This window comes from Engystomops pustulosus, chromosome 2 (assembly GCF_040894005.1).
Source record: "Engystomops pustulosus chromosome 2, aEngPut4.maternal, whole genome shotgun sequence".
Lineage (NCBI taxonomy): Eukaryota > Metazoa > Chordata > Amphibia > Anura > Leptodactylidae > Engystomops > Engystomops pustulosus.
In genome coordinates this window covers 223,931,876-223,954,746 of record NC_092412.1, presented here as the reverse complement: position 1 = coordinate 223,954,746, position 22,871 = coordinate 223,931,876, and the positions used below count along the sequence as shown (strand labels likewise).

The 22,871-nt window shown below is 41.1% G+C and overlaps 1 protein-coding gene across 3 annotated transcripts in view; it reads left to right on the top strand.

The window, feature by feature from the left end:
- Positions 1-22,871, top strand: part of FAM222B (family with sequence similarity 222 member B) — a 98,987-nt gene that overhangs the window by 5,935 nt on the left and 70,181 nt on the right. For all 3 annotated transcript variants that reach the window (XM_072138276.1, XM_072138277.1, XM_072138278.1), the window contains exons 2-3: positions 16,548-16,678; positions 16,758-16,851. The gene's annotated coding sequence lies outside the window, so the exon portion shown is untranslated. The remainder of the gene's footprint in view (positions 1-16,547; positions 16,679-16,757; positions 16,852-22,871) is intronic.

The window sequence follows — 22,871 nt, the reverse complement described above, 5'->3', positions numbered from 1 at the left end:
AAGGAAACTTTAGGCCCAGGTTTACGAGCCTAGCAGGGAGTTATAACAAATGGAGCTCTGGGAATTGCTATTTCAGGGAATGGGAGTCCTGGATAATTGCCTCAGAAAACCTGAATATGAGAAAACTGTATTGTTTGAAGTTGTACTAAGTTTTGTTCTTAATTTGAATTTGTATGTAACTCGAAACTGTATATTTTGAATGGTAAATCCAGACCAAAAAAAAAAAAGGAGTTTCAAAATGTTTTTGCTGTAATTGGACCAAGGATTATCAATAAAGCTTCATTACAGACACCTTACAGCTGATCATTGCCTGGGACTATAGTATAGCATCCAGAGAGCTTCAGCAGAGGTCACATTGGGCAGAGGGGTCCGTCTTTAACTAGGGGTCGTCTGTAAGTCGGGTGTCCTTAAGGAGGGGAACGCCTGTATTTGTTTTTATGGTCTATATATACAGATGTAATTGGCTGTAAGTACAGTGCTTTTTTGGCGCACAATATTGATCCTTATCCTTAAAGGGGTTATCCCTTACGTTACAAAAAATGTGGCCAGGAGGGGCCATAAACATTTTACTTACCTCCTCAGTTCTTCCTGGCGTCCCGTGCTGCTGTCTCTCCGGGATGTGCCCCTGTTTGTTTACAGAAGCTCCGCTGAGTTTGGCTTCCATCTCACCGTGATACACATGATACAGCACTTGGAATAAGGACTGGTGGGCTTGGCCGGCCGGAAGCCTAACTCAGCGGAGCTTCTGTGCCTGGCAAACAATCGAGGGTGCGTACCAGAGAGATGGCAGCATGGGATGCCGGGAGGGACCACAGAGATAAGTAAATGTTTGTTTTTGTTATGTAGTCCCCTCCCAGTCACATATAATTTTTTTTCAATGTCTCGGATAACCCCTTTAAAAAATGGTGAGTTGGCAAATGATATTAGCTTGTCTCCTTTTGCTACCCACTGTATATACAGGACACATGCTGTAGACAAACATATGTGCCAGAGACTTCTGTGGGGGGAATGGAATGGCAATTTTGTTAACGGTAAAGTAGGCGATAAGGCCATTCATTTGGGGACCGTATGAGAATGGTATGACACAGGCCTGTAATATACGTTCGTGTATATGAGACCTTAGGGACAGAAATGACCATGCTTGCTGTATGAGATTAGCACGCTGACCAATGTATTAGAAGTGTATGCCTCCTCTAGGATATTTGCAGGACTGCACATTGCACAATTTATATTGTATAGTGAGGACAAAACCCCAGTAATAGAAGAGTACAAGGAGAAAGAATTGAAGTGTTAGATGATCCAGTTACTTTTCAACAGCTTTGTAAGTAGGAGTTAAGGAGTTAAACCCCTTAATGACCAGGCCTGAAAAGGCTTTCAAGGGATTTTCCCACCATGCAAATTAGGCCCTACCCACTTGTTGATCGGTGGGAGTCTCCGTGATGATCATGAGAACGGGGGGGGGGGGGTCAGATTGGTCCCAGGTACTTCTGTCGGACCCCTCGTCGCTCTGCAAGTTGAATGGAACAGATGGCAGTGCATGACCGTTCTGCTCCATTCACTTCTATGGATCTGACTGAGATTGCCGAGCACCGTGAGTGCACATCTGCAGTAGCCAGTGATTAGCTGCTGACGATGTTCAGAGTTTTTTCCCAGTTATGTCACTGTCCTTACATCTTTGAGGACCTCCCACTGCATACTCTTAGCAGAGACTGGGAATAGATGCTCTTAACAAAACATTAAAAGAAATCTAATACTTGAGAAAAGTGTTCAACAACGCTTGTGTTCTCCGATCTTGACACCCCGTGATCACCTAGTAAAAAGGCCTGAGCGTGGGGATGTGATGTCTGGTGCTCTGGGCTGCTAATAATTCAAATGCAGGGAGAGGGAGGTGATGTCGCGTGAGTAGTTATCAGCCCGGAGCCACATTGCGATCCCACGCTCCGGCCTGGTTTTAACAAGTCTTTTTCTCTAGGTAATCCTGCCGTGTCAAGATTAGAAAAGACAACCACTGGGATCGGGATGTAGAGGAGGGCAGGTGAGTAAATATAGGACCTATAGGTGTTTTTTTACTTTTTGTGAGTGGTAGATTATTTTTATGTGTTTTGTCTTGTTCTTTCCTAATCTGTTACTTCCTAATGTCCATGTTATTCCATCTTGCTAGCAAGATTGACAAAAACCCAACTGAGATCTCTGATTTCACAGAGGCTTTTTGCAGAGTAGCAGAAAGTCAAAGCTGTTTTTCAACTGCAAAATGACAAATAGAAACTGCAGAGAGTGGAACTGCTGGAAAAATAAGTTTTACACATCTATACTGGACTGCTGACAGTCAAAGTTTGTTAAAAGATAAGTTATGCTAAACTGTATTGAACGTCATCTTCTTGAGCATAATAAGCTTCTGTTATGGGATTTGACTACCATGTATGAATGCCCACCACCTTATCAATTATATATATTCAGTATACACACCTGAATACATATATATACCTCAGTCACTTTATAACCTGAGAATTATGGAAATGTGTCCTATTTATGGAGCCTGGCTGAATTTTGCACCCTAAAGCTCCGACCTCTATACCCAATTTCCTTTCTGATCGTCCACCAGCAATATGTGGTGGTATAATGAGGATGGGGGAATTGATTGATTCCGATCTGATTTGGCGTGGAGATATTGTGCCTGTTTACAGAACACTGTGCGGATTCATTAGCCCGAGCGGAGTTTTCTCTGCAGTGGGAAACAAAGAACATACCTTTCAGCGAGCATGAGAGAGATTTCAGACAGCCGCATGTTGTGAAGTTTTATTGCGCACTCTGGAGAAGTCAATAAATAATCACAATCTCTATTTAAAAGCTTACGTGTGGAACAGTTAGGAACTGGCAGGGGAGCCGAGATTTCCAAACCAAGGAATTTATAAAAGAAAACCTGCTACGCCAAACACTTGCATTAATCTCCGAGAAACCTGTAATGTTACTGTAGCTAAATTTCAGCAGACTGCATCCGGGCTGGAAAAGGGCAGCGGAGTCTTAAAGGGAAGGCTCTCCTCGTATAAGGGCATTTCTGAGATCTCCTACTAAACCAATACTAATTCTTTCAGATTGATCCATCTCCTTCAATGTTTGTGAACAGGGAAACTGAGAATGAGAGTAGATCTTATGTTTTCCAAATTTACTAATACAAAATACCCCGTCCATAATATGCCTTTGGTTTCATAGACTATATAACATTTTAGCTTGGGGTTACATTGTAGTTTTTCCTCTCTATTGTAAGGATACACTGGGAAAATTCTCCATGCATCCTTGCAAAGTAGGGCATCCCACTGTATGTTCATACTATAAGCTCACATAGAGTGGAATATGCCCTCCAATTCATCCCCTCTCACCTGAAAGCGAAGGAGGAGTTAACATGGCCAGTTATTCCTGCTGCCGATTTTCTGGGTGTTCATCATTAGGGTGCACCCATAGTTTACGCTCAGTGGAGGCTTGGGATGGATACATTTATTGACAGCTGTCTTCAATAGTTTCCAATAGATTGTGCAATTGGATTTCCAGTAGGCCAATCTTTTTGATTTCTGCATGTCTCGTTTCCCAGTGGCAGGTCCATATATAGATAAGGATTGGGCAATCGGATACCAAGTTGGCCAATATTTTTGATTTCTGCTTTACCCTGCCCGCCAAGACGTTCCGGTCCCTGCAGGTAGAGAAAAAGATCTTGGCAATTGGATACCCAGTTGACCAGTCTTTTTGATTTCTTCATTACTCTGCCCTACCCCAGACGTTGGATCTGGCAATTGGATACCCAGTAGAGGTGAAGGTTGGGCATTTAGATACCTAGTTGCCAAACTTTTTGATCTCTGCCACCATATCCCAATACCCTCCCAAATTCCATTACTTGGAAGATGTCCAGTTCCCAGTGGCAGATGTAAGTAGAGATATGGATTGGGCATATGAATAGAGTTGCCCAATCTTCTTCTTTTTTTTTTTTTTTTTTACTTCTCTGTCCCCTTCCATGGCTAGGGGGTGGATTTGTATAGGGGTGTTGGTTGTCAGCACTCCGTGTTCTTAAACGAACAAAAGTAACCCCACAGTGTGTCCTAAATAAAATTGCAAAAAAAAAAGAGAAAAGTACAACTTACAATCTAAAGAATCTTTCATTGTCTCCGTGTAACATTACATCTGGTTGCTGTGGTAAAGTACAGTGATAAAACCAGCAATAAAGCGAGTATGAATAGGGTTTTATGTGGCAGTGTAAGTCTCCTTCTCACCCACTGTTATATTTTACACATAGATGAAATGTTGGTATTTCATTGCCGCCTGCCTGGCTCGCTTGTAGCGGACGTTTTGTGCCAGCAGGATTTTATCACTGACTTAGCGGCACAACTGCTTCTGACACATAATTGCCGCGAACTTTGTAATTGAGAGGCATTGTATTAAGTAACGTAATTATACATAGCCGTGGCAGAGTTATGAGCCAGCGGTCTGCAGTCATTACGGAGGCCGGTGATCAATCATACTGTTTCTGCTGCATTGTGCCTTATTGTTATTGGCGCTGTGCTCTGTCATCCTATCATGCCGCTCACTATTCAGACATATAACATGTCAAGTATAATTCCTGAATAAATAATGCACTTGTTATCAGTGCATGGTGTGTACCGGAGCAGGAAGAAGTTACCGTGCCTTTGTTATTTTTACGTCTCTCTCACAAATGTAAAATGGTAAAGTGCAAAGGGGTATTCCAGGAATAAGCATAATTCATATTCAAATAGATGATTAAAATATAAGCTAATATGTAATTAGTCGTTATTTTTGTTGTGGTCATACACTATCATGGAAAATAAAATGCTGCTGGCCCTTTAATCAGTTTTGTGACTTTGTCCCTGAGGAGGAGACACAGGACAGAAGAGGGCCGCTAGTCACATGTCCACATCACATGTCCTTCACTTGACTGGGCAAGTCATGTGATCATCATCAGTCTTTTGGTTGCAGTGCTTCCAGTATGACCAGTGTTGTGGTGAGACATCACAACTGTAAGGTAATGTGGTAAAATGTTTAACGGAGCAAAACGCTCTGTTACATCATCAAGGGAGGAGCTGTTACTGAGAGCTGTGGGATCATGGGAGTTGTAGTTGCAGATGTTGGCCATTTTGGAGATAACTCCACCTAATTTAGAAAGCCCATAAAATGTTATGACTCCTAAAAGCAAACTATTTAAGCTCTGTTTTGTGATCACTTTTGTATTCCTTTACTTATAGCATTATGGATTTGTATCAGAAGTTCGTATTTCCAGAATACCCCTTTAAAGTAAATCTACAATATGGATGCAGCATTGTACACCAAGCACGCTTACATGCCTTAGTATCTTCTCTCAAACAGGATCTGTTCTGTTTTTGAAGAAAATCTTCTCTTTTAAAATTATGCAAATGAGTCCCGGGAGCTCCTGTCTTTCACAGAAGCCCCTTCTGTTAACAGAGAAAAGCACAGAAATGTATTGAACATTTTACACTTACCACTCGCTGTATTCATTTCTGAAAAAAATTACTAAGGTTTAGTTACGTTTTAATTTCAATTAGAAAAGACCGTAATATGAATATGTTGAAATTTGTGCCCTTTATACATTTAAACATGAAAAAACATGCATTGCTGTATTAGTACGTCTTGTATTTTCATACTTTGAATAGTTTGGGGTGCTCTTGTACATTATACACCTTGAAACGTGCGTGTTTGTTTTGAGTCCATTGTAGCAATAGTTTTCATATTGCACTTCCTGGCGATGTATAGATACTGTCCTTGAGATTGCAGGAACCTGGCGTTGTCCTTTCAGGACAGTTTCCACATTACTGCAGTCCTATAAACTTGGCTTCTGTCACACAGCAGCCAGAGACTGGAATGCTGAGAGATGTAACACAATGGCGCTAATGTGGATGAAGGTTGTTCTGCATTTTTCTGCCAGGTTACTTTGCATTGTGTTGTCATAGTCTAACTCAAGGAGGAAGAAAATACTTTATTCTCATGACACACAAGGACAAGGATCTTTTGTTTACTAAAGAAATGGGTATTTTATTGTGTAACCAAACATGCAAGTGACTGAGCCCTGTTTCTGTAGCTATGGAGCTACGGGGGTTAATGTAATCTGATAATGTATAGCTATAATCCATAGAGATTAGCAGAGATATGATATATCCAAGAAACTACCATAACTCCTCCTCAGTGGTGCAGGTGGCTGCCATGCCTGTCCACCATGCTTGACACTGCAGCTCTGCATCTTCACATTGGGTGCTATGTGTTGGCACAAGCTCACAGAAAAATTCTTTTCATATTAAATCTCTAATTATATAACTAGGAAACTTTCAGTAATAATAATTAAAAAAACAAACAGTATTTGATAGTAATTGCATACCTCTATAGATTTTGGCCACACATGGCCATTGTTCATGTCCATGTAGAATAGACAACACATGCCCTGGACCAATGATGGTGCCCAAAGTACAACTAAATCCCACGTATTTATTACCTAGTGTCAACACGGCATTAACTTGGAGCAGGGAGCAATATCACATCTTCTCCCTTTATCTTGGTTGGTTTCCCACCAGTCCACATATTCTCCCTTTTATCTTGTTAATAGGGGATAGCTGTAAGTCTTGGGGCAACCCCATTAAAAACTACAGGCCGTCCCTGACTTACATACGACCCCTAGTTACAAACGGACCTCTGGATGTTGCTTATTTACTGTACTTTAGCCTTAGGCTACAATGATCAGCTATAACAGTTATCACAGGTGTCTGTAATGAAGCTTTATTGTTAATCCTGGTTCTAATGACAATCCAACATTTTTAAAATCCAATTGTCACAGAGACCAAAAAAAATGTTGCTGTGGTTACAATTATAAAGTATACAGTTCCGACTTGCATGCAAATTCCACTTAAGAACAAACCTACAGACCCTATCTTGTATGTAACCCGGGGACTGCCTGTACTTGAAATTGCCTATCCATGGCATAGCCTGAATTCCTGGTGTTACTAGCTTTAGTGCACTTAAGTTTTTATACTTGTTGGCCCCATGTTGTAAGGACAAGGTGTACTTTGTAAGCTCTTTACCCCCAGTAAAGGAAATACAGCTAACCTCTAAGACCCTAAAGTTTTACATTATTCATAAAAATCCATCCCATGTAGTCATTTGTGTCTGTGGTTATTTGTTCCAAGTTCCTGCATTCTTATCAAGGTTATTTTTACCCAAAGGCGTAGCCTGTGGCTTCAGAGCCATATCTATACTACCACACTGCCAGTGACATTAAAACATTAAAGGGATGGTACACTTTACTAATCAGTTTCATTAATGTCTCATCTACAATAGAATTGAAGTGGCCTGTAAATGGCCTTCGATGGATTATCTCCAATACGATAATGCTGTTCTTCCCAAGGGATAGGTTGAAGGTCATCATGGACTTACCAACACTTTCACACACTTTGCTTAAAGTGTAACCATCATTTCAGATGGTTTTTGATAGTGTGTGTGTGTGTGTGTGTGTGGCGGGGGGGGGGGGGGGTTATGAACATTTTTCTAATAAACTTCATTTAGAAATTGTGCTTAGTTTGTATAGAAAGAGACAGCTTGTTGGGCTACATTCACACTGCTGGAAGGGGGACGTATATACGGCCGATATACGCCCCCCCCCCCCCACAGACGGAAATGGGCGCACGGAGGCACCGTACCGCTCCGTACCTCGTGAAAAGATAGGACATGTCCTATCTTTTCATGGCATACGGTGCCGTGCACCATACATCCCTATGGAGAGGGGCACACGTGAGCAGTGCTCACCTCCTCCTCCTCCTCTCCCCGCGCACTGCTGTGTGCCTGCCGTGCTATGGTATGGCGGGTAACGGCAGTGTGCATGTTGCCTTACTTCTATGTTCTTATGGGAAATCTGTCTACAGGATTGAAGACAGGTCTCTTCTTCTGTTGTTTACACAGCTGTGAGTGTTAACCCTTCCTGCTCTCTCCCTGGCTATAGTATGCTATGAGCAATATAATCAAACATCAAGCTGAAAGTAAAGGGATTACTCCTCACTGCCAGAACTGTTTAAACACACAAGGAGATTACATGTGAACTTGTGCATATCCATCTCTATAGTAGAGAGGGGAGTGATATTTCTATTTTAGTTTTATATTTTTTACTATCCATCCAGAATTTAATAAAGTATATTCAAAAAATGTTCAAAACATCCCCCACACATTAACCCCTTACCGATATGTGACGTATTACGTCACATGGCAGCTGTGGGGCTATGGAGAGGGTTCACGGGTTGTTTCCTCTCCATACAAGGTGGGCGTTTTCTGCATATTGCTGCATCTGCTTCCCAGTACATGGCATGGAATATTAAATACCATCACTATGAAGTGCAATTTGTTATGCAGAAAACAAGCCCTCACGCAGTTCTTTAAATGGAAAAATTAAAAAGTGAAAGTGGGGAGTAAAAAATGGAGACGCGTAAAAGGACCTCTGAGGGAAGGGGTTAAAAATGTTAAATGATGGTTAGTCTGTAAAGGAAATCTACCATCAAAATCAAGCGTGATGAAATAATAATAGTATCCTTTTGTCTGTGTGCAGTGTATGGGTGACAGGGTAGCAGCCAGTCTCCAGCAACAGATGGGGGAAAAAATATGCAAAGTAATCATATAATGGCCAGGAAATGCCGTATATACGCCCCCCATACGTTTGTGTGAGTGTAGTTTGTAGCTACATCTCCTACAGAGAGCAATGAGTTTCTATTTTAACATTCCAGAACCCCCCCTGCGTAGTCCTAGCCCATGGGTATATTACCACTTTTACCTCTTTCTGGTTGTACACATAAATGTTTATACTGTATATATGTATGACAGTATTTTCAGGCTGAAAATGTTGCTCGCTTCAAGCCTGACTCCTTTTTTTTATTGTTCTGCCTTTTCCATAGTAAAGGGGATAATAATCTGTTAGGTGGGGGTCTGGTGCAGGAACAGACCAAATCACTTAACCTTTCAATATAGATGCATTGGAATAAGAACACAATTGTCTGTAAAGTTGGTGCTTCCCTTTATCATGAAGCGATTATTAGCAAAATAGACCCAGTAGAATTTTACAGATGACTATTCGCCTTTCTTTCCACTTCCTTTTCTCCGGATCAGTAAGCTTAGTCATGGCTTTCAAGGCCTGCATGTGCATTATGTTAGGAAGTTCACAAAGCCTTTTGTCTGGTCGGACTATAATTCATTTCTACATTTGCTTATGTTACCTCAGCAGCACTTCTGTCTCCGCTGTTATTTTACTGTATGCTTAACTTGCATTATTTGCTTTTTTAGCTTACAGTGGCTAAAGGTATACACTCCCTCCGCTGCTCACATTTTTCTTTCGTATGTCTACGATTGATTCAGTCTGGCATCGGATGCGTAAAGGTAACGAGACAAATTTTAGCAAAATGTTGTATACTCATTTAGATGATGCCAGAGGAGCACCCTGGCTTTAGGGTGCCCCTTTAAAAGTCTCTATTTTATACTGTATTATGTATTTTAGAACTCTTAAGTAAATGTTGTAATTTGTCACCCTTTATGTGCAGTAAATACTTCAGATTGGTTTCTGTATTATTGAGCACATTATTGATTGTGCTCATTGTTTTAATAAGGTAAATTGCATCACTTCATGTCTATTAAAGGGAGGTTGTCAGGCCCATAATCCCCCCCCAGCCATTAATGACGTTTACTAGGATTAGAAATATAACTTTAGCACTACAAATGTTATCCAGAAATTATCCTGTTTTTATGCATACAGAAATTATGAAACTGCAATGGGTTGGACCTGATATTACAAATTTTCGATATGGAAAAAAAATACTGTTGAATGTTTGAAACCTGACAGACTCCCTGTAGAAGGGGTTGCATACATTTTTGTTATCCCCTATCCATAGTATAGGGCAGTGGTGGCGAATTTATGGCACGGGTGCCAGGGGCAGCACTCGGAGCCCTTTCTGTGGGCACCCGGGCCATCACCCCAGCACACCAGACAGGACTCCAAAGAATCTTCCTGCAGTTCCAAGCAACTTAAAAGATGCTGTTTTCAGTCATATTTTGATACTTACTTCGCTACTTAGGACTGTAGGAAGAGGGAGAATGAGTAGACAGAGCCAGATTATCTTTGTTGGACCTCCTGCTGGACCCGTGATTCTCTCTGTACAGAGGACACTAGAAAGAAGCTAATATGATGAAAATTTTCCATTTTTCTACTGTGTTGTTGTCCTCAGGAGGCCAATATGATTGAAAGTTGTTAAACAAGGAGCAATAACTTACTGTTTTAATTTTTGGTTGGCACCTCGCGATAAATAAGGGGGGTTTTGGGTCGCAGTTTGGGCAATCGGCCTCTAAAAGGTTCGCCATCACTGGTATAGGGCATAATAATCTGTTTGGTGGGTGTCTGGTGCAACAATCTTGAGAACATAGGATCCGCATAACAAAAAGAAAAATGAACATCCCCAATGATTTAATGGGGAGCATCAATCTCCTCCAATATGGATGAGGCTATTTAGGTTTGTACCCCACAATTGGTGTCTGCACAAATCGCATCACTTAGCAGTGGGTGTCTGTTGTATAATACTGCAGTCACCCATCGTGAATGGAAGGGGCTTCGGCTCGTGAGCCCTCTCCATACATCCTTTAACATCTTTAAGCTCAGATCACATCAGTGCTGACATTTCTGTTACAGGCTGTCCCCTACTTAAGAACACTCGACTTACATACGACCTCTAGTAACAAACGGACCACTGGATATTGGTAATTTACTGTACTTTACCCCAGGCTACAATAAACAGCTGTAACAGTTGTCAAAGGTGTCTGTAATGAATCTTTAGTGTTAATCCTGGTTCTTATGACAACCCAACATTTTTAAAATCCAATTGTCACAGAGACCAAAAAAGTTCTGTCTGGGATTACAATGATAAAATATACAGTTCCGACTTACATACAAATTCAACTTAAGAACAAACCTACAGACCCTATCTTGTATGTAACCAAGGGAATGCCTGTATTCCCTTCCATTGTGGAAACCAAGTACTTGAAATCTTTCCGTTATTTATAAATGCAAAAAGTATGGGGACTGCTGCGCCATTATAAATAATGGAAGGGGCACAACGCTGATGTATGTAGAAAGGGATGATTGACTCTTACAATGTTCCTTCTCTACATAGGGAACGCCGCACTAATGACCTGATCCCTGGAGTAATATCATTTAGTTACTTGAGTAATTTATGCATATGAGGGTTATCCTATTAATTTTGGGAATGGGAAAATGTAACTGATAACACAAAGAAATAAGTATTTTCCATGAATTAGACTTCCTTGGTCGATTCTGCACATCACTTTCTGCTGATATCACAGAATCCCTATTGTTGTGTATACATAACAGGATGTTTTTATAAGTATAAGGACGTTGATATCTCCATCAGGGTGGTGCCTCGCTGTGAATTTCCTCTAAATATTTACTTTGAAATAATTCTGCTTATACAAAATACCAGAGTTCAGTGCAGCGCTGTTATCTCACGTCATCTACATAACACGGTCTTGTGATGTTATACAGATTTATACTTCCTGGGATAGTTTACAATGCGGATTCTGATATTCCCCATAATTTCTTCATATGATGACTTAGACAGCATAGTGGTGGTCAATGGACTGTAAAGGTTTGCATTTGATTATTACACTATATAAAACACAACTAAAGCGCAATCCACTACTTTATGGCGTGTGAGCAGTCCTTGTATCTGTTTACACCCCATGAAATCACCTATGGTCCATGGTGTGTGGCTTCTGCAACCTGAGTTCAACAGCGTATGAGAGGACATAGGGTTTGTTTGTGGCCTGTGTGTCCTCGGCGTATGAGAGGACATATGGTCCCTTGTTTGCTGCCTGTGTGTGAGTAGCATGTGAGTGGACCTTTGGTTTGTTGTTTGCGGCCTGTGCGTCTCTGGTGTGCGAATGGACCTATGGTTTGTTGTTTGCGACCTGGTGTTATCGGCACGTGAGTGGGCCTATGGTTTGATGCTTGCTGCTTGTGTGTGACTAGCATGTGAGTGGACCTATGGTTTGTTTATGGCCTGCGTGTCACCAGCGTGTGAGTGGGCCTATGCTTTGATGCTTGCTGCTTGTGTGTGACTAGCGTGTGAGTGGACCTTTGGTCCATTGTTTATGGCCTGGGTGTGGGCAGACCTATGGTTCGTTGTTTGTGGCCTGTGCGTCTCTGGTGTGTGAATGGTTAGTTGTTTGCGGCCTGGTGTTATCGGCATGTGAGTGGACCTATGGTTCTCTGTTTGTGCTCTGTGTGTCACCAGCGTGTGATTGAACTTTTGGTTTGTAGTTTATGGTCTGTGTGTCGCCAGTGTGTGCGCAGACTTATGGTTTGTTGTTTGCGGCCTGTGTATCACCAGTGGGTGAGCAGGCCACAAACAAAGGACCATGGTAACACAAATCCCACATAAAAGATGAAACTTAATAATTCAAAATTAAATAAAGACACAATAAACCATGTTGGATTAAAAATTGTCTGCAATGCTTTATTATTGGGTCAACCAAAATAAAATAATTAAATCAATCAATTTTATTAAATAAACTGAATAATTCAAAAATACAGATTGAAATCATAACAATATTATTAACTTAGTCTCCCCAGCATGAGCTGGGAGACACAACCACCACTAATAAGCACTGCGACGGATAGGAAAAATAATAAATTAGGGTGGGCCGGGCGGGGTGTTGGAATGGGATTCTTCTTCAGACTGGCCCAGACACCCTGCTGACAGCTCAATATATGGGTAAGTTGCTGCGACCAGCTACCAATGAACTGACCACCTACAATATTTTGCCTGGCTACAGCGCTACCATAGATCCAGCTGTTTACCAATCACAGCTGATCTTCACCTTCAGCGAATCAGAAAGCAGCATCTGTAAAAACATCTGACAGAAAAGTGCAGAAAACTACCTCATGGAAAAAGCGGGAAACACAAATGATAAAATCACCACAGAATGTGGTCCAATGCCACCATATGATCTCTCTTGTTAATGAACCCTTGAGAGCCATATTAGGGGATTGTGTCACCATGTTCCCCCTTCAATAAAATTATCAATTATTATTATTATTATTATTATTATTATCATTAGGTACACTCACACTTTGGTGACAGTAAAAAAGACTGCCTGGATTGCAAACATTGGCAGGAATTTGACCATCTTTTTTCGTCAAGGGCGGTTGGCTGATACACAGAGTTATTGAACCCATATGTGTTTGAGCCCATAAAATACTCGAGGATTGGTCCAAGCCATTGAAATAAACAACGCATGAGGCCTAAGAACTCAAATGTGTGGCATATGGGAGAACAAAAACTGTGCATTACAGAAGCCCAGACCCACAGACGGTATCTTATCGACACTGTGGCTTAGGTGTGACATACCAGGGGAAACTCTTGTGTAAAAAAAAAAAAAAGCACATTGGACCCTGTTATGGTTGTAGCTGTCAGCAATATCTGTGCAAAAGAACCATCCGTTCAGACGAAAACTGCACAGCGGGTCCTGACGTTGTAAGCAATGTGCGGCAAAATGTCAATGTCCAGTGGAGAATATATATATATTTTTTTTATTATTATATTTATTATAAAAGTTTCTTAAACAGTCTCTGCGTCTGAAACTTGTATTAGTGATTTATCGTATTAATAAAGTCTGTTGTAAATTACAGCAAGCAGTAAAGCAATTGTGCGGTAAGTGCAGAGTTAAATACCACATTTCGCTCTTTCTCTAAAATCCGCCCGGTGTCCTTCAGATCTTTGACAAACATGGGGGGGATTCTGTGAATTGTGTGCTGTGTTTGAATGTCAGAGATCTCGGATAAGTCAGTGTTTGTTTCCTCGCTGTGAATCTAGAGGGGATTTTCTCACCATAAGCCTGACCTTTCCTCTGTATGGCTGGCGAGGCTGGGAATTCTGCTGTGTCGTTAACGTAAATATTATATCGCTTTAAAATATTATAGGCCCATAGACGTCGGCTTGATTTATGGTCTGGGTTTTGTCCGTGCATCCAATACTGCGTAGCTATATATCTTTTCTTGTAATATATCATATAGACTGTATATTTTGAGATTTTCCCCTAAGCACCCCCCCCCCCGCCTTTCATCCCCAAAAGAAAAATGTATCGCCGAGATAAAGCTTTATACATCCAGCCTTTGTATATATTGATAAATGCATTGACACAAGCTGCAGGCGTATTAAAGGGAAAATTGCTTATAATTGGATGTAAATGTCCCAGTGGTTCACTCTCCAGATGTGCAAATGGCTTTTATCCTAAGTGAAGAATCTTGTCTTGTAGATCCAGGCACTTTCTACAAGAGCAGCTGTAGCGTATGTTACTCCCTACAGTCCTTGTATACTGCTAGACTGTATCGTCATGGTGTATATTGTGTAAATCGAAGCCAATATTGCGTCCACATTTTACATTTTAAGATTTACATAATTTTAAGATTTTCTGTATAGATGCGTTTGTTTGAGCCTTTTCTGCAGGCTTGCTTTATTACTTCTAGAAGTTTATCTCCTGCTAGTAACATTCTCTACTAGCTCCACTATCCCCCGTCCACGTAGCATGGGATCTTTCGCATCACATGCCATCTCTTTGGCATTTCCACTGAACTGGGTTTCGCGCCCTCTGGTCAATCCATTACATTGGGTGTTTTTAGCAGCCATAGTGTTCAATTAAACTTTGGCCGTTCATTTTCCATCAACTTGAATGGTGTCCACTTGAGCTCAGTCCACATCTCCATTAGGTCTTCAGTTTTTTCCTTCAGTTATTTTAAGCCAGGAGGGAAAGAACACACAGAACAGGTGGAAGTCCTTTCCATTACGCCTTACCCTTGTGTAGTTTTTGTTCTGTGTGAGCTACCACTCCTGATTTTGGGTCACAAAAACTGAAGGTAATAAATGATGAGCGGACCTGAATCGAAATGTTTGGGTACCGAACATTCCCATTCGGTTCCACAGAACACAAACTCCAACTTCCATTTTATCCTATACATGCCATAGCCAAAGCTGTCTGTTGCATGTAATTAGCCGTCACATGAATGCCGCCATTTTGGCAGCAATCTTGCTGCAATTACATTCCCGTGGTCTTCTTTGCTTGTGTTATGCTTTATATGCCAATGGCAATCTGTGCCAGCAGCGATGACATGTGTTACCGAAGGGTGAGCACATCCATTTTAAGGTTTATCACCCCTGATCGGCGCAAGCACCAATTGTGGCTGTTCAGGTCCGAGTTTGGCCAAATCCTCAGGACCCCAATAATGATGGTTCAGCTTAATACTACTAATGGAGACCAGGTACTAAGTAGTAGTAGCCTTTTCCTAAAGGGTAAGGGCGGTTTCTCCACAATTGCATTATTGAAGGCCTCTTTGAAGGGGACCTACCACCACGATTCTACCTCTAAAGGTAGAACGGGTGGTAGGTGGATAAATGGGACGTAAGGATAGCCCTTTTTGGGCTAATCCTTACGCCCCGGCTATCCTTTTGTAAACTTTAATCAGTTGATATGCTAATTTAATTAAGCGGCTACTGGGGCGTGGAGTAGCCGGACATGAGGCTACTAGTCGCGGCTACTCCACGCCCCAGTAGCTTTGTTCCTCCGCCTACCATGTAATCTTCGGCGCCGCGCAAAAAGGGCTATCCTTACGTCCCATTTATCCACCTACCACCCGTTCTACCTTTATAGGTAGAATCGTGGTGGTAGGTCCCCTTTAAGTTGTTTTTCCCAGTTCACCTAGAAAATTCCTGGCTCAAAGGAAAATGTGGATAGCAAAAAATGTGCTGGTTAAAAATATTAGAGAAAGTCATTTACCCCCTCCCCCCCTTTTTAAACTTTTATATATATATATCACCCTTGCTAAACCACTCCTGCATGTGCCAGGAGCAAAATTTGCACCTGAAAAACAAGAAAAACTCCATATGTTCCTTCAGCCTAAGGAAGCGGTGATCACTATTTCCCTTTTATCACTAATCTTCTGCCCACAGCAAGCCCTGGCAGCATCAAAGCAAAGTTTCTGCACATGTCGGTATAATGACATTGAAAAACGATGTCTTCTGAGCTATGGTGGCATCATCTGGAGAACGCTCACCCCTGTGTGGGCACGTTTTAGTATTGTATTTAATACTTACTATTCAATATTAAGGATGTTGTCTATATGCTTTGTAATTGGACTGAAGGTCCACATATATAAAGAAAGATTATTATTATTTCTGGAAAACACTTCAGACACTGACACCGACTGGATTATGTTCCCGTCTATTTGTATTACTGATGGATGATTTCGAGATTTTCCGTTTTTGGAGCTTTTTTTTTTTTTTTTTCTGTGCCACTTTTCAATATCTGCTATATTACTAGCCTGAGGTGCGAGGTGCTGTGCAGACATATTAAGATAAAATATCATTTTTATGTTGCATGGGGCAAATCATATTAAAATACCCTAATATTACATATATTTTTTATTTTTTTTTATTATTTTGTAGATCATCAATTTCAGATACATTGGACTTATTTTTTAAGGGGGGCATCGAAAGGAAATCAACCACAATGCATCCCTAAAGAGGGTTAAAGATGAATCCACATAGCTCTGCAATACCACTGTGACGATGCGGCAGTAAGTATAGATGGCATAATCGTCAGTAGTTTTATACCTTTGTGTTTGTTGGTCTGTTCTTTCCTTTTTTTTCTTTCAGACGCTCTGGAAATTGACTGTTGGCTTCTGGTCTGAAAAGCCTTTACATGTTCTTCTGCTTCACCTCCTCTACAGGAGACATCACACGTTCTAAGGTAAACCATAACAATACAGTCCCGGAGAGGAAAATGTAGTAGTAGTTCTCATTTTAACAAACCTGTCACATTGAATGTAGTCCAATTCTCCAATAGTTGTTACTTTGTTTTAACAAAACTATATATACACATTGGCATACTTCATCCTGTCCAATCTGCTATGATTTTCCTGCTCTATAGCATGCTTCCAGCAGATGGGGAATCATGTAAAATCTACTTAGCTTCTCCTGCTCTATTTCATGCTTGCCTTCAGATAGGACTCTCTACAATCTTCTCAACTCTTTCTATTCCGTAACATGCAACTTAAAGATTGTACGTAGTATCAGATCTGCAGGCAGCATGTTATAGAGCAGGAGGAGATGACCAGATTGTACGTAATATCCAATTGGCTTAGTTCCTCCTCCTCTATGAACAATCTACTCTTCTCCATCTGTTCTATAACATGCTGCCTGTAGATAGGATACAATGTATGATCTTATCGGCTCCTTCTGCTACAATAACGTACTGCATGCAGATGGTACACTATGTACAATCTACTCAGCTCCTCCTGCTCTATAACATTGACGGACAATGTTAAATTATAAACGGATAACCCAGAATGACCTGATGATTATATATGATGAAGACCTCCCTCCCCTATTTGTCAAAGGCAAGTTGACTTCTTCCACAATCACCTGGCCTATATATGCACTTAATAATAAAACTGGAATATTATCACAGATATATTTCAACACATATTTTTAATTTAATGTCTAGTGGATGTACTAGGGTTTGGACTTACTTTAGTACGTGTTTTAAAGGGCTACTTGCTTTTCGGAGGTGAAGTTTGAAGTCTGAGATGTAGGGTATTCCTGTAAGGCTTGTCCCTAATACTCTGCTCAATTGACACAATTATGTAGCACAGTGTAACTATTACACCTCTGGCGTGCTTCTTAAATTCTCCTTTATACATGCTGATAGTTGTCCCAAATTTATCTTAATGAGTGGATCATTACCGTTGAGATTTCTGGAAACAGGTGAATCTCTTCTAACCTCCTGCGGGAGATTTGCTGACCTAGGTATAGGACTGATTTGTCATATTCTTTCCTACTTTCTATACAGGACAGAGCTATACTGCACATATCCACACTGCAAGGTATAGGACACCCGAAGCCTTCGCATTGGGATAAGTGAATGATATATAGAGCTGCTCCTATGGTGTGATATATATCAATAGCAATATCTGCACAGAATTTATTTTCTTTCAACGGCTTTTTGTGTAGTATGCAAAACATATGTATAGGTTAAAGGGGTATTCCCAAGCCAGGTATTTGCCATATCCACAGGATATGTAATACATGCAAACAACCTTTGGGAACCACACCAATTTCTGGAACGGAAGATCACTGCTCCCCTTCCTGCAGCTGTATGCTCCGAATATAGGTGAGTCTCTGGTAGAGATGAGCAGACCCAACGTTTGCATTTGTGGTTGGCCCTTGCAAACTTTAAAAAAACATACATTTCATCTACATGGAATCTACACATCTGACAAAAGGGGTAAAAAAAAAATAATTAAGTGATACCTATACCTACCCTCGACCCCCCCCCCCACATCCAGCACCAGTGGGGAACCAAAAACATTCTTTTACCCCTCTAAACAGACTACCAGGACTAAAATGAAGAGTGATTTATTCATCTCTTTCGTTCCATGTCTTTCTCAAAGGGCCTTCAAATGGTTTCATATTTCATAATTCGTAATTTAATAATTTACCCATTCCATTGCACTTATATTTTTTTTTAAATTAATATCAGCCTTGCCGCAAATAGTAGTTTATGTGTTAATTCCCATCTATCTCTTGGAATTTCTATTTTGGGAATAATAACTAAAATTGCCACTTCCAAGGTAAAAGGGCAATTTTTAATTTTTCACAAATAGTCATACACCTCATTCCAAAAATTTTTTTGTTACTAGACAATTCCACATAATATGACTCTGCGACATATTGACCTAGTAAATCAGAGCTGTAGCTAGGGGCATCAGTTTGTTGGATTAGCTGTTCGGTCACCAATCTGGCAAAATGTCTGAGTTGTTTGAGCCAAATGCAAATATCGAGTCCGCTCATCTCTATTCCCTGGAGCTCTATAGACCTGATAGAGCTACCTGAGAGTAGCGTATAGCATCAGCTATTTTCAGCTCACAGAATGGAGAATGGCCATACATTAACGGCAGACTCTCCACTTGCCCGAGTACCGATGGGTAACCCCCATTACCGAGAGAGGTGCGCTTCCCACAGTTAAAACCTGTGGTGGAATACCTTGACCTATATGATTGATACAGTTTTCTATTCAGTATTCAGAATGTGAGTGCTCATGGGGTTGTTCTTTGCTCTGTTTTGTGAGTTTCAGCAGTTAATATGCTTATCTTGCTGTCTGCTGTCAGGTGGGTGGTTCTGAGTTGGAGCAGACACTCTGGCACTGACCACCAAACATTAGGAAGTCTACTAGAGATACTGGAATGAAAGGTTCTGAACCGATTAAAAGGAACCTGTCATCAGAAATTGGCCTAATAAACCACTACCAGTATGTTGTCAAGCAGCTGGGCAGATTCTGGATCTTTTTTTTTTTTCTTGGTGTAGTAGAGTGAAATCATCCAGAAAATCAACTTTGAAGTGATATGTTAATAGGTTGTATAAAGTCAGGGAGGCGGAGAGTTTTACACTAATATAAAGCTCTCCCTGCCTCTGAACGCCTCCTCCCATGTGATTGACACAATGTGCCTGACTACAGGATATCTGGGCAATAATGGCCCCCAGAGACCGGACCATCAATTACAGTAAATGGGGCGTTCTAAGGCAGGGAGAGCTTGACTTCAGTGTTAAGGAGGTGTATAGTTTGACACTGAAGTCAAGCTCTCCCTGCCTTAGAACACCCCATTTACTGTAATTGATGGTCCTGTCTCCAGGGACATAATTGACCAGATATCCTGTAGTCTGGCGCATTGTGTCAATCACATGGGAGGAGGCGTTCAGAGGCAGGGAGAGCTTTATATTAGTGTTAAACTCTCCACCATTTGCTGCTGGTCCTGTTGGTGGCAGTCGGACCCTAACTGATCCGATATCCTCTGGTTAGGTCAACCCATTTAAGAACCCTCACAATCTAACCCTAACCAGAGACTAGAAAAGATCCCTAGCAACAAGGTGACCAAGAGGGTCTGGGTAAAGTCAGGAGGGTCTGTGGATGACAACAAGATATTTGGTGTACTGATCTTGGTATGTTAAAGTGGCACCAAATTGGACATTAGACGTTTTCCTTGTTTTTAGATTTTACATTTTGCTCTATGGGATAAAAAATAAAACAAAACTGTGATCAGAATCTGTATTTTTCAGCAGTTTTTTTTCTGTGTGCCAGGAGGTGTAGTATGTAAGCCCTTGGCAAGGTTGGCGCGGTTGTATGAATGCTTGATTTCCGTAGTCTGCTACATGTGCTGAATGTTCCAGCCCGGGCAGAGAATGATTGATGTCTAAAAGGTGTAAATGGTTTTTCTGTTGGAAGCTCTCAGTGGGAAGGTGTCTATGCCTGGGGACCGGTGGCCATGAGTCAGCCGGCATATTGATGAAGCGATCTTATCTCTGGGGTTTTTTCACACAGTTAAGCTTGGCTTACCATGGGGCTTAATCACAGACGGAACAAAGATAAAATTAATTAGCTCCTGTACTGAATATCCCAGTGTGGAAAGCGAGTCTCTCTGCAATATGTTTTTGTAAACTTCATTTTCGTGATGCTGAAGTATACAAGCAGATGCAAAACGTGAGACTAGACCTTAAAAAAAAATAAAAATGCTATTTTCTCCAAGGAAGGTGTAGCTGACTCCCTATAACCTAAATCCCTAAACATTTGCCGAATTACTTTCTGTAATCTTTCGTGAGGTTTAAGCTTTGCTACGACATTGCACAATGGAAAATTAACAAGCCTGTTAGAAGCGCCATCTGCAGCTTTATTCTTCTCCCGCTCTGACAAGGCTGGATTTATCAGACTTTTACATTCACTTGATAGTCACAGGAGAACACTCATTTTTTAAAGTACAACTGGAGTCAATGAGCTTTTAACTAATTCCTGACTGCAGGATAAGAGTACAAAGCGTTTGTTGTGTGTTGTAGTAGAGAGAGAACAGACAACAGCATACCAGCTGTGGATAAGGAATTTCTGGGAAATTTTTAATAAAAAGTGTTGGAAGTTTTTTTTTTTTTTTTAAATTTTAGATGCAAGTAGTTGCATACTTAGTTAAATATTTGAGTATAAGCCGAGACCCTTAAATTTACCACACATTACTGGGAAAACTTATTGACTCCAGTAAAAGCCTAGTTTGGGATATGCATTTGTCACAGCCTCTCCGAAAAAAAAATGCACTGCAGCCTCCCCCAGTAATGAAATGCCCTGCAGCCTTCCCCTTAGTAATAAAATGAACATGCAGCCTCTCTCTCCCCGGTAGTGAAATGCTCTGCAGCAGCTTTCCTCATTAATAAAATGTCCCATGCAGCCTTCCGCAGTAATGAAAAGCTCCATGCAGTTGAACCACCCTTCCCCACGCCCATCCTTGTATATATAATAAAACTTGCATACTTTCCGGCGCTCCTCATCCCTCTCGTCCTCATGTAAGAGAGTGGGCAGAGACACGTCCATGAGCTTTGCCCACGAATGCACGCTGCTGATGTCCTAGTGCAGTGGTGGCGAACCTATGGCACTGGTGCCAGAGGTGGCACTCGGAGCCCTCTCTGTGGGCACCCAGGCCTTCATCCGAGCATGAAGTTCACCAGACAGCACTCAAAGAATCTTCCTACAACAATAGGCAAATTTGCCCTCCTCCTTTCAACTGAGTTGGTGTCTTTAGGCGGCTGAACGATTGAAAGTTGTCAAAGAACAAGGAGAAATAAATTACTGCTTAAATTGCTGTGCTGGCACTTTGCAATAAAAAAATGGCTTTTGGTTGAAGTTTGGGCACTCGGGCTCTAAAAGGTTCGCCATCACTGTCCTAGTGTGTGCACTGGCAGAGCTCAAAGCTTTGTTACATGAAGAGGAGTGGCGGAATGTACACATCATCCCACATTTGGACAATACATTTGACACCAATTAAATAATTTGTTGGTCACACACACCTCTCCAGTAATCCACCTTGACAGATTGCCTTTTAAATGGTCAATAACTTTGTAGATGTGGAGTACAAGTGACAACAAGAAATCTTCAGAGAAAAGTTCTTCTTTCTCCACTTACTTTGCTCCTCTACTGCCTCCCTCCTTTCATCATAAACAGAATTCATCTCTGCTGAATTCTGTCTTGCTACAAGGATGGACTGCAGCTCACTGATTACATAGAAACTATGTGGAGGTTTAGTGATTCCCCACTAGTTCTTGAGAGGACTGCATGCTAAAGATACAGGTTGTGTGCATGTGTATAATATATAATATATTGTGTGTGTTTGCTTAAAAGTCACATAAAGACTAGAAGGGGTATTTCTTCGCCTGTACACACACAGCACTTTTTAACAAGTTTTTGCACGCGTGTTAAAGTTTTCTAATGGGTCACATTCCGTAAGATGATGATTTTGACAACCCCCACAAGTCTGATGGACACCTGTGCATACATTTTTATATCTTTTTGCTCTACTATATATAACAAAAGAAGACGTGCAGTTATCTTGACATATTTTTCTCGGGATGAGTTTGCATTTATTGGCGTAGATGTTTTCTGTCTCCTACTTTAACAACTTTTTCTATGTATAAAACATTTACTATATTGAGAATCCTCCGCTTTAAAAACAGGGTCAGCAAACATCCCTTCATAAATTAAGAAAAAAAAACTAATTAGCTTTTAAACCTAAAGATCTAAAATTGGCATCTCCTCGCCAGCTGGTGCATACATGCTAATTGGTTTGCAATGATTTCTAAAAGTTGCTGCAAGTGGGCATTTCTAAGTAGATGCGAGGAGCAAGTTTATCTTCCGGTGATTAGCAAACAGCATGACTAATTCTCCGTGCGAGATGCGGC